The following is a 12,436-nucleotide window of genomic DNA, read 5'->3' as shown; positions in this document are numbered from 1 at the left end:
TTGTGGTACGTAAATGTTATCTTTAGCATTTGTCTGATTTTTCTGATATTTGACAGAAAGCTGACTAATTGAATAATCAAGAAAATAATTCCAAAGTTAATAAGTGATGAAAATAATCCTCATGTCTGATTAAATCTCTGCGTCCGTGTCGTCCCACAGCCGCAGAATTATCTCGTTTAATCCACGATTATCTTTGCATAATTTAACATTTCTTTGCATTTTTGAGTTTAATCCTCTTGCACCTCCAGTCGCCGAGTACTCGAAATAAAGCTTTTCAGTTTAAGAGATGAGCGCTCAGGAAGAGGAAATATGTTTCTCGATACTTTAGTATGTTCTGCATTATTTCAGCTCCTGCTGCTTTTCTTTTATCTCCTCATACCTGCAGCGAATTCCCGACGGCAGAACTTTTTCCTGAGCTCACCATCTGTCACCTCATTTGTGCTATATTTGCGGAAGTGTGTGTGTGTGTGTGTGTGTGTGTGTGTGTGTGTGTGTGTGTGTGTGTGTGTGTGTGTGTGTGTGTGGGCACTTTAAGAACCTGCACAAAAGGAGGGAATAAGCTTCCCAAAAACTAGACGGCGGCTTTAACGCTGCAGACCGCTCGTGTTGAGCAGAGGAGAGGCGAGTGGGAGCTGAGACAATGGGAAGAGAAACCGTGTGTGTGTGTGTGTGTGTGTGTGTGTGTGTGTGTGTGTGTGTGTGTGTGTGTGTGTGTGTGTGTGTGTGTGTGTGTGTGACTGAGAGAGAGAGAGGGGTGAGTTGAGGCGATGTAGGGAGTGGCACCGGAGAGAAAGCGAGGGAGAGGTGTGGAGGGATGGAGTGGGGGATGGGAGAAAAGAAGGAGGGGCAGTGTTGGGGGATGGGAAAAGAGGAAATATTGCTGTGCTGCTGGAGTCAGGGGGTTACCATGGTGATGGGAGAATGACGGAAAGGGATGGGAAAGACTGCCAATACACACACGCACACACACACACACACACACAAGCGCGTGCACAAATCAAATTGACATTTTTCTCTCTGATTAAATAAACGGATTTACGTCAAATCTCCTTTTAATTTAAAGCTTCCTTCCTGCGTGCTCAGGGTGGGGCGAGCGGGGAAAAACGATGCTGCAGAGGGAGGAAGAAGAGGAGAAGATAAAGACCGAGGCTCTCTGAGCTGAGAGGAGATGTAGAAATGTGATCTCCCACCTGGGAGGGGTGTAGCTGGGAGCCGGAGAGATGTGACGGTAGATGCTGATAAGTTAATATTATTAACTTACTGGCACATCAGTAAAGTTCAACTGGACTCAAAGTTCAGGAAAAAGAATTTAAATAAATGTGAACCAAACAGTGCGTAAAACTCACTTTTACTGTCTGTGTGCAAACAGACGGTAACTTCTGTGACTCGCTGCTGTTTTCACACATGATCTGCATCCCTGACACAGACGTGTCGGAGAGACACATGATCCACTGTGCAGCAATCACTGTGGGCTTCCTCACCTAAACCAGTGTTGAAAGCTATTTCTAAAGTAACGATCACTATTATCTATTTTGCCTGATGTGTAAAAACAGCACGTGTATAATTTAATGACAAACTCTCAAAACGTTGCACCAGCGTTACTCTCAGCACCACCTTTGTTGTCCTTGCATCTATAATGACTCTAATAAACCTGCTAATTCACTCACAAATGAACAGCTAATGTAATTTAGTTTCATTTTAATTGCATAATTCAGTTTTTATTTGAACCAAGTGGCTAATAATCAAGTGAAGGTTGTAGCTGTTTGTATGAAATATCTGTGAAAGCAATGCAAACCCAAACTAAGAGCTTACAGAAATCCTTCATCTTTGTTGAATAAAATCATCCGTTCGAAAACGAATTCGCCTTTTTCTCGTCGATCCTCCCGAGCACCTGCTGGCTGTGACCTCACACCTCGCACATCAAGAGGACGAGGTTATTATGTGAAGACAAAATCAAAGCCCGGCATAGCGCCTTTTACCTGCCAGGAGGGATTAGGTGTGATGTGTCTGCGGCTGCTGTGAGTCTGAGCTCTCAGCGGATCGTCAGCCGTGAAGAAGAAAGATTCAGAGTCAGAACAGCCGCTGGCTCGCTGTGGTGTAAGTGGGTGGGAGTGCGTGGGAGGATGTGGTGAAAACAAGAGAGGATGTGTGTGGGACCGCTGACGATAATGTGTGTGTTGGTGCCCATGGTGAGAACATTTAAGTGGAACTCATCTCCATAACGTGGATTCATTTTCTGTTTCGGCTCATTGTCGCCTCGGGCCTCACAAAGTTTTACAGCCATGCTTTCAATCTTTACACACAAACCTCTGTGATGTTAGTCGTTGCTGGGATTCATATTTTCATATATACACCATGAACTCACTGGTTCCCTGAGCTCCACGAGCGGTGCTTTCAGCTCGTTGTTTCAGCTCAGTGTTCTCGCTGTTTTGGCCACAGGCAGCCGTGTCCAACGATAAACCCAGGTGCGCTACCTGTACAGCAGACGGGCGCAGCGCGGGACTAGCCTGTGGGAGCATTAGCAGCTAAAGACTCGAGCTGGTGGTTAGATATGCTCACTACTCCTGAACCAGCTACTGTGCGTCAGAGCTGCTGGTGTGTCCTGTGATGGAGAGCGTGAGTTAGAGTGAGTCAGGTTTGTCGCTCATAAACTTGTGAAGCACCCGCTGGCATCACACACTGTTGGGAAGGAGAACGATTTAACCCAATTCCCACCTCTTCCTAACCCTAACATGGAAGTTTATAGAGTCCGATTCGATCTGAAATCCAAGTAATGAATCCTCCAATGAAAACAAAGCAAAGCGAGGAAAACATGAAGGTCCAAAAGTCGACGTGAGGCAAACATGCAGTCAGATGCTGACGTTACCTAAAGTCCTGGAGCATGTTGGGATGTGTGCTGGTGGCAGTAACAGTTGTAGCTCGATGGTGTCTGAGTATGAGCTGATGATGATCGCTGAGGCGTTTCCTCTGTCCGCCATGTTTTTATCGCCTCTTTCTAGAATGAAACCAGAGAAGAAGAGAGCGGTCTTTGCTGATCTCACAGCTCTGCAGGGTTTAATGCTGTCAGTTAAGTGTGCCCGTCACACGTGTGATACATGATCATGTGAGGTATTGATTGACGTCGCAGCTGAGGCACTTCATTCTGTTACCGAGCCGAGGGCCGAGGCCGCACGCTGCCGATAAGATTCCATGTTTTAATCCAGGATGTGTGAAAATCATTAGATCAGATTCATCAGTGAGGCTGTTAAATCAGAGGACTTAACATCCCTCCCTCAGACGACCTGTTTCATGTTAACATGTTTCACACTTCTTCTCTTAAACACATGAACAGTTGATTTCCTGTAGGACTCTGCGTTACTGCTGCCTCCTCGCCCTCCTTACTTTCATTTCTTCTTCTCCTTCTTTATAGTGTTTATTGGCGGTTGGCAAACAGTAAAATGGTGCATTACCGCCACCACTTACTTTAATTTGGGTGAAGGCAGTGATAGATGTGTGGCCGTGGGTGTTGTATATACCGCCCCGAGCGCTCTGTCACACTGTGGCCTCTCACAGCTGGCGCCACTCACCCCTCAGCTAAATCTAATGGACTCCAGCGGGGCCGGGAAGCCACCCAGCGCGGGAGCCGTTGTTTATCCAGGAGCATACCGTCACTAATGAGCAATTTATTCGTGCCTGTGTCGCTTCGTTTGCCTTCGTGGGGAGAAACGCAAATCACAAACAAACATGCTGGCTTTGTGTCTGCCGGAGTGTGTGCGTGGGTGGGTGGGTTGTTGGAGGAGGGCGGAGGTAATCCAGAGGTGACTAAACAATGTCACACCAATAAGAGCTCATTTGAATGTGAAAGGCATCGGGCTGAGCTCCGGGACCGACTCCCCACATCCCATCTGAAAGGCAAATACACAGAAATAACACAGTGGAGCTCTGTGACAGATGCACATGTCTTCAGATGGTTCGTCAATTAAGTGATTAGTCAGAAATAATCAGGAACTTTTGATAACCAGCTTTTCATTCAACAAACACAAACATTCGCTGCTTTTTCTGCCTCTGCAGGACAACGAGCCGTGTTTCAGGACTGACAGCCAAAGATGTGTCTAACATTTAGATACTTAAATACATAAAGCCTTAAAATCAAAAATATATTTATACTCTTGCCTGTAACCCTGTTTTTCAGGTGGGCTGCCCACTTCTGAGGAGATTTTTGTTTTCCCTTTAAGTCTAAAACGTCTCGTTCCAGAAACATGAAGCAGTTATTCATGACAATCCACTAACGTTGCTGTCAAAGAGGACTGTTTTCTATCATCTACATCAGGGGTCTCAAACTCCAGTCCTCGAGTGTCCTGCAGGTTTAAGATCTCACCCTGGGTCGACACACCTGAATCACATGACCAGTTTATTACCAGGCCTCTGGTGAACTTCAGGACATGTTGAGGAGGTCATTTTACCATTTAAATCAGCTGTGATGTATCAAGGACACATCTAAACCTGCAGGACACCGGCCCTCGAGGCCTGGAGTTGGACACCTCTGATCTACATCTACTACCTGAAGGAAGCTCAGCTGAGGTGGACGTTCACATCGTGCCACAGACGGGGGCTGGGCAGCACACTGATACTGTCGGTGGGTGTCGACACTAAAGAAAATATTACGTTTGTAGATTTTTGAGGGACAGGGTCATGGTCTGAACATTTCTCTTTGTGATTGTTTTCTTCTCAGGTTTTTTTCTTTGTTATTATTGTCTAATTTATTTATTTTATTAAAATCAGGAGGAGGCAGAAATCACCTTTCTTTTTTTGTTCACATCAGCCTTCATTTTAAATGCTTCACCTTAGCCCATGAGACATGATGAAAAATAGTGCCAGGGTTACAAATTATACTAAAAAATAATTGGTTCATATGAACTTTGACCTCTGAGCTCTGCACAGTCAGCAAAGTTGGTGGGATTCCTCCTCGGGGATCAAGATGAAGGCACTCCATCAAAATTTCATAGCAGACGCCTCATGGCTGCAGAGCCTGGACTGACAGACTGAGCCTGCATGGCTAAAATATTTCAGCCAGAAATCACAACAACATTGTTTTTTCAAAGCCTACAGTGTCTCCATTAACAGGGGGTGGATGCTTCTGCCTTTGCTGCAGCGTGGTTCTTTCATGGTGGAGGCTGATAAGGCAGGAGACTTTTCATGGTGAAGCATCGCCTGGAGCTGTTTTACAGGCATGTCGCTGGTGTGGAGGCAGAAAGAGGATCCACACAAACAGACTGGCAGAACAAACGTAATGAAGGAGGAAAAGCTGCAAACAGAGAGGAAAAACAAAGAAAAGGCAGAAGAAGACGGTGGGAGGCCTGTCAGCGGAGGAGCTTTGTAGTAGGTCAGAAACCTCCTCGTGATTATTGAGTTATTCATCTCTCCACTTCCACGGGGAAATCCCAGTCTGCTTAGACATGAACACAAAGACAGCTTAACACTGACGTGTGTGTGTGTGTGTGTGTGTGTGTGTGTGTGTGTGTGTGTGTGTGTGTGTGTACGGGTTCGTACTATCCTGGTGGGGACCAAAATCTGACTTTTACTATCCTGGTGGGGACTTTCTGCACCGTGGGGACCAAAATCCAGGTCCCCTCGGGGTTGAAAGCAATTTTCACACTCAAAATGCGGTTTTACTGTCAGGGTTACAATTAGGTTATGGTTAGGTTTAGGGTAAGGGTTAGGGTTAGGCATTCATTTTTAATGGTTAGGGTTAGGGTAAGGGGCTAGGGAAAGCATTATGTCAATGGGATGTCCCCACGAGGATAGCAAACCAGACGTGTGTGTGTGTGTGTGTGTGTGTGTGTGTGTTGCTACAGTTGAGGTCATCCCTGTAAATTACAGAGCTGATGGTGACATCAGAGCCTGGACTTGTTGTGTGCGTCACGCCGTCATAAAGCTGACAAATGCACAGCAGCTGAGTCATGACTGACAGGAAGAAAAAACACTTCATGTTTCACATTTCAGAAATCATTTAAACACTTGGGTTCAGTTTTTTCTACTCTTGGATCTGTATGATGTCATAGACAGGGGACAACCCTAATATGTTCCGGCACAGAGCCAATCAGAACGAAGTGACCTGAAAGGGGGAGGAGCTAAAACAGCTCCTCTGAGGATGAACTGAGCGAGGCCTGCTATAAGATTGATTAATGTGATTAATATGAACTGTGACTCAGTTCATAATCAGAGCTATAGAGTAAAAATATGCAGCTGGAAACAGTCACAGAAAAACAGTTTGGTTTAGTCACTGATGCTGATTTGAATCTGTTTCAGTGGCTGTCACCGCACACAGTATGAAGCATGAACATATCAAGAAAATGAAGCCAGTGGAGATGGGCCTTAAATTTGGTCTGCAGGCATCAGGTGGTGTTACCTGTGGCTGTGAGCTCAGGAAACACTGACCTGATGAGTTTGAGGTCTGAGTCGCTCTTTCTGGCTCTTATTAAAGTTTGCTTGGTCAGGCCCGGCCGTCCTCATCCCATCAGTTTGTTGCTTGTTTTAAAAAAGATGGTGGAGGTAAAAACAACGACTCCCGGGCCTGGCAGATCCCCATCTACTAAACAGAAGTGAAGAAGTTAAAGAACTGAAAAGGGGAGTAAGGGTGGGGGATGTAAACGAGAATGAACAGCTCGTAGAACTGAGGGAACATCTATAGATGAGAACCAGAAGGAGTGTGTTTGGAGGCGTGGTCCCGCTCCTGAAATTCCAATATTTAATCTCCAGTTATTCTTATGAGCCTTTACTGACAGGAGAGTGAAGCAGACTGAGAAACAGGGAGTGAGCAGAGGAATGACACACAGGAGAGTCCAGAGTCAATTCAAAACACTTTCAGATCTCTCTTTTTTGCCCAGTAACATGTTTTTTTTTCTTTTGTTTTGTTTTAATTTGTTGTAATTTTCAGCAAATCTAACCATCAACGGGAATTTAAGATTTCACTTGTGTGTTTCTGCAGATTTGATGCAGCAGTGAGTGTTTGGAGGAGCAGGTGTGCTGATGGTCTTTATTAGTAAACTGTTTGTGCATGTTGGGAAAGAGAGAAATGACCTCTCTGCTCACTCAGTCACAAAGGATTTTGTGGAAGTGCCTGCCACACTCATCGTCTACCGAAGGACATTTGCACTTGAGTACTTTGTGTCTGGTTGCATGTGAAGAAACTTCACAAATCTGTAATCTGTTAAGCTGCTTGGAGAAGAACCAAAGCCTCTTCACGAGAAATGTTGAGTCACTGCGGTTCAGAGGAATAAACCCACATACTGACTGTCACATCTGCTCTGCACCAACATCTAAAGATCAGATTAAACTAAAGTCATCAGATGACCTTTTTGCACTTATTCAATTAAGAAATGACTTGTTGTTGTACACTGATGTCACAGACGGCCATTACAGGAAGAGAGCAGTACAGAAATGTCAATTAGGAAAGAGTTTATTTTAAATTAAAGAAGCAATTTAAAATGTTTCTTAATTTATGGTGTGTGCAGTCAGTACTGTCAGTGGTGAATGCAATGGGATTTAGTGCAAGACAATAAACCAAGGAGCAAACAAAGTCCAAAAGGAGGAGCTCTAAGGACTTTTCTAGAGCACTGGCATGCTGGGCTCAGGTGTTACCAGTGATGCTGAGTGTTAAAAAGCCACGCCTCCTCTCTAACACCTGCAGAAAGGAGCTGTCACACAGACAAGAGGAAAGAAGAGCCAGTGGTAAAAAGTGATCTTCTTAAAGTAAAGCCAGCTCCAAATGTTTCGGCTTTGACTCTACTAAAGTAGCTTTGATTGAAAATTCAAAATAATCCTTCTTTATCTTATACAGAGCCTCAGTTCATCCTCTTTCTGAAACAAGCCCTTTTAGCTCCTCCCCCTTCGAGTCAAGTTTCTTCTGATTGGATACAACCTGTTAAAAGTAAGAGGCCTGAACAGCAGGCGGGTCCACTGTGCCTGAGATGACCGTATATCAAACTGTAGACATGTTTATTTCAGCTGTACAGTTATAACATGCGAGTCTATGGGACGGACTCACAGCTGGAGTCTGCCTCCAGTGGCTGTTAAAGGAATTGCAGCTGGAATTTAGTGCGATTCATTTTTTTCAGTCTTCAGGTTTCCTCCCAGATGCTAACGGGAAGTTTACCCACACTTTGACAAATAACTATGACAGAAGAATCTACAGATTCAAAATGCTTTGTAACATTTTGCGATGTGTGTCAAGTCTGCTGTGGACATTTGAAAAGTCCAGTTTTTGGTTCCTGACATTGACGTTTGTGTTGATGCTGTTACACTAGGTTTAGATTCAATTATGAAAAGTTCGTATGCTGATTATTTTTTTCATTCTTCATCCAAGATGGTGATCCTTACCTCACCTTTAGAAGATAACATTTTCTGTGAGGCAGATTTGTTCATTAACAGCTTTCTTTGTAATCCGGGAGGCATTATGCTTCATTAAAAACATATTTGCTTTTGCACATGAACAGTATATAAATGTCATTTCTTGGAGAAAGGATTTCTGATACATATTATCCCCCCTGCCATTCGCACAGAGACGCAGACAGCAGCATGTTTAACTCAGCAGTGCTTCATTAAAATGACACTTCATCACATATTCATGAGGACTGATGTGAAGGACATCAGCAGCTCGATCTGCAGACTGTCGCACACACAGCAGAGTTCACCTATAGACTGTCTGCTCTGTGGTCAGTGTGTCTGTTTGTGTGTGTGTGTGTGTGTATGTGTGTGTGTGTGTGTGTGTGTGTGTGTGTGTGTGTGTCAGTGTGTGGATGGAGTAGTAAATGTGAGATGTGTAATGAATAATGAATTTAGGGTGAATTTAGGTCATGCGGGCGAATAGGAGGGACAACATGGGAATAGCTCTTTCTTTCCTCATCTCCGTGTACCTGTGTGTGTGTGTGTGTGTGTGTGTGTGTGTGTGTGTGTGTGTGTGTGTGTGTGTGTGTGTGTGTTGTGCAGACTTAAAGGGAAGTGCCCTCCCTCTCCTCCCAGCATTTGCTTAATCTCTCCATCCACACGTCCCAGTTCTTTCCTCCAGATCGGAATCTATCAATGAATTAATTTCTCGCTCTGTCGCTCTCCATCCGTCCACCTGCATCGTCTCCCTTTGACTCTCCGATCCCCTCCCACCTCCCCACAGACTGCTCCACCTGCACCCGCCCTTCCTCCCCTCCTCCCCTCAGGCTTCCCTGTGGACGGGCGGGTCCACCTGCCTCTGCCCTCTAAAGCCCTTCAGGTTCTCTGGGATGGCTCAGGACCCTGAAGAAGCCGAGGGGGGCCGCAGAGAGGAAATTGGTACAGTATGTTTAATATTAACCGGCACAGAACGGAAACATGGCTGCCCACAGGGCATGAACTGCCTCTTTACTGCGGTCTGCGAGATTAACAGCAGCTATTAAAATGTCCTGTTTGGGCTTTCAGTCATTAAACATTTTTATTCTTGAGAGTGAGCACTCAGCTTTCAACCCAACACTCAGACTGGGGTCTGGGTAATCTCTGTAACATATGTAAGATATGACTATACATAGGAAGAATATACAGAGACCAGAAGCTTACTATTTATTTATTCCTGCTGTGTCCGCGTTGCTGCTGTAACAATGTGAATTTCCCAACACTGCAACTAATAAAGGCTAACTTATCTTAAATCAAAGAAAATGTCCGTCCCAGTTTGTGAGAGCTCCACGTCAGAACAAACTTTAACACTTTCAGTTTTCTGTGGAAAAAACAGCAAATAATCAAATTTTTGGAGCTTCATTTTTGCTTTATCGAGTTGAGCCCGTCACCATAAAACCTGCAAACTCCCCTCCTGCCTGATACAATCATGTCTGCAGCTGATATACAGTTGTGATAAAATGTGTGGTATGTTGTGTTTTCTTAAATCTAAGACTGCGCCGTGAACACACAGGGCGCCGAAACCTGCAGCACTAATCAGATCTGAAACTCTTCCTCCTCACTCTTCCTCTCTAAATCCTAAATGGACTTCCTGTGCTCTCACGGCTGAACGTCTGATTTAATTCGAGTGCTCATAATGTGTCAAATTTCTAGGATAACAAAGAATCGGACCGGCAACAGCGACTCAACGAGCTTCCTGTCAGCAGAGGTCAAGCAGCTCTAAGCTGCACCCTCAATAAAGACTCAGAGTGTGTGAAGGAGGCGACCCTCCATCAGCCGCCTTTAGATTAAGACTTGATTCATTAACGAGCTCCGACCCCGCCCCCTCTTTAACTCAGTGCCAGCAGGAGCTCCATGAATATTTAAATGAAGAAAGTCTCTGTGGATGAGCGTGGATTTCTGTTTTTTTAAAACCTCCATGCTGAGGACGAGGCTGCTGTTATTAAAGGAAGTGGAGCATGCTGGGATGTTTTCTTCACCCGTCATTTATTACGTCTGTTTCATTTTTCTGTCTGAGCTCGTTACATCATTAGAACCCCCCATCAGTGACAAAATGACAAACAAACACACACACACACACACACACACACACAGGCTCTCACACACCTTCTGTGCCGCTGTGCCATTTGGCTCATGTATTTTGAAAATACGCCCGGCAGGTAACAGCAGCAGCCCGACAGGCGGGAGCAGGTGTGTGTGTGTGTGTGTGTTTAAGTGACCGTGACGCAGGGCAGATGTGAGTGTGTGTGTGTAATCATGAACAATAACAATGAAAAACTAGAAGAATGAGACTCTGACAGTCATAGGAACTGAGCGGGGGTCATGTCTGTGTCCTCTCTGTGTTTGTGGAGGCGCTCAGAAAGACCTGGATCCTCACAAAGAGACAGTGTGTGTGTGTGTTTGTGTGTGTGCTGGGGACAGGTTGTGTAATTATGAGATGTTGGAGGGGGTCTACATTAGCCAGCTGTCACTCCTCGCCCCTCACCCCATGTGTGTGCTTTAAGAGAAGCCTCGGAGACGGGCCTTGGCGGAGGACTGCTGGTGGTTACACTCACAGATTGATAAGTTATGACACCTCCTGTAACCTCCTCTGCCCTCCCTGTCTGTTAGTATTCTCACTCCGGTGTGTCAGCGTGGAGTCGGTACAGTCGGAGCATCTTTAACCTGCTGCGGCGTCACACCAGGCAAAAATTCAGTAGATAAAAACTTGTATTTCCATAATTGTCCACTGAGGGAGTGTGAATGAGGGAGGAGAATCATCCAGACCCAGGGCACTGTTCATCTGCAATATGTCATCCATCAATGCAATTAGAAGATACTGACAACAACACTGGCTCTATATTAGATTCTTTGTATTCATCTTCCATGAACGATGCATCCTCTCAGCTCTCTGGTGAAAATGACATTTCATCTGCGCTTCGGAGTGACATAAACTCTTGGACAATCTATCTTACTGTCTTCTTATGACTCCAGGTTGTTATTTACAGTTATTTTTTCTAATTTTCTGTCTTTAAAAAAATTACATAAAGTTGTGGAAAGAGTCTAAAGAGGCAACTGACTTTATATTCAATGCATCTCTGTACTGTGTCAATGGGATATTAACTAAGTCAAGTTAGGTGCAGGCTGTACTTCAGTGTTAAATTTAATCAAGAAAGTCATAAGAACCCATTTGCATTAATAATCCTGGTTAAAGGCAGAGCCTCCTGAACAAATATAAAAACATACCCAACGATAAAATGCTGCCCCCGCTGGTGAAAGCCTTACAAAGCTTTACAAAATGCTTGTTTGGGATTTGTCCTTGTTAGCAGACAAACAAACTTATTCATGCAAATGCAATAAAAGCATTTAATGCCTGAATGAAAACTGCATAATGAGCTTTTTTGGCAGCCTCTGTTTCACTGGAGCTCACATGATACCAAATAAATCAGGAACATTTACAGGTAATTTTCTTGGAGGCATGAATGGTTTGGAGTGGAGGGAACACTGTTTTGGGCTTTAGGATAAAAACATGTTTGGTTCATTCGAGGGATCTCCCTCAGTTTCTTTCATTTTTTGTGCTTTGCTTGATGAAAGTATTCCCATGCATGGAGCCGCAGCCTGATTTCGTGGCTTTGAAGTGGCACAATCGGCTATTTTTAGACCGGCTGTTAGTTTCAGCTGATCAGCTCACAGAGGAGGAGAGCGTAATCCCCAACTTCACGTAAAAACAAGAATGTTGCCAAACTCAGAGAGCTGAGGGTTCTTTTTTTTTTTAGTTTTCATGTCGAGGCAGCAGTAAGATGATGAAACAAAAGGGAGAAAGCCTGATCCATCTGTGTCTGCTTTCACCCCCCGACACTCCTGCTGTCACGGGTCAGTGTTCAGTCACCAGGCAGGGACAAAGAAGGAGATGTTGAGATGAATGGAAATGCGGCGAGTGTGGCAGAAACACACACACACACTCAATCTCTCTTTGTAATGTCATTAGTGGAGAAGCTGCTTCCTGCTGCTTTGATCTGATCTTGACTTTATCGAGATGACCCGGCCGATTGTTTGT

General features: G+C 44.8%; 1 protein-coding gene across 2 annotated transcripts in view; it reads left to right on the top strand.

Moving 5' to 3' along the window:
* Nucleotides 1-12,436, top strand: part of LOC134619576 (neural cell adhesion molecule L1.1-like) — a 46,649-nt gene that overhangs the window by 5,348 nt on the left and 28,865 nt on the right. The window lies entirely within an intron of this gene.

This window comes from Pelmatolapia mariae, linkage group LG20, assembly GCF_036321145.2.
Source record: "Pelmatolapia mariae isolate MD_Pm_ZW linkage group LG20, Pm_UMD_F_2, whole genome shotgun sequence".
Taxonomy (NCBI): domain Eukaryota; kingdom Metazoa; phylum Chordata; class Actinopteri; order Cichliformes; family Cichlidae; genus Pelmatolapia; species Pelmatolapia mariae.
The sequence above is the reverse complement of the archived record's forward strand: the minus strand, read 5'-3'. Positions and strand labels throughout refer to the sequence as shown.